Here is a 268-nt window from a genome sequence, read left to right as displayed (position 1 = left end):
TGATTTATAACTTCATATCTATTTCGCTCATAGATGGATAATATCACACCTATCAATAATCGTTCGCAGAAGAACCGCTGTTTTAATGTTTTATTTTACTTCTGATCCACATAACTGTTAGTAAGTAATAAACGTATTTTTACAACGGATTAGGAAACTAAATAACAAATTACTAATTAAGTATACTGCACCCCTACATATACCCACAATGAATGTAATGTTGCGCGAGTGCGCGCGCGCGTGTGTGGTATGCAATGCCAGAGATGCT

At 35.8% G+C, this 268-nt stretch overlaps 1 protein-coding gene across 1 annotated transcript in view; it reads left to right on the top strand.

The window, feature by feature from the left end:
- LOC119588254 (glycine-rich cell wall structural protein-like) overlaps window positions 1–268 on the top strand; it is a 2,640-nt gene that overhangs the window by 1,151 nt on the left and 1,221 nt on the right. The gene's annotated exons all lie outside the window — the stretch shown is intronic.

Source organism: Penaeus monodon, chromosome 23 (genome assembly GCF_015228065.2).
Source record: "Penaeus monodon isolate SGIC_2016 chromosome 23, NSTDA_Pmon_1, whole genome shotgun sequence".
In the NCBI taxonomy this organism is placed as follows: domain Eukaryota; kingdom Metazoa; phylum Arthropoda; class Malacostraca; order Decapoda; family Penaeidae; genus Penaeus; species Penaeus monodon.
This window is presented reverse-complemented; position numbering and strand designations above follow the sequence as displayed.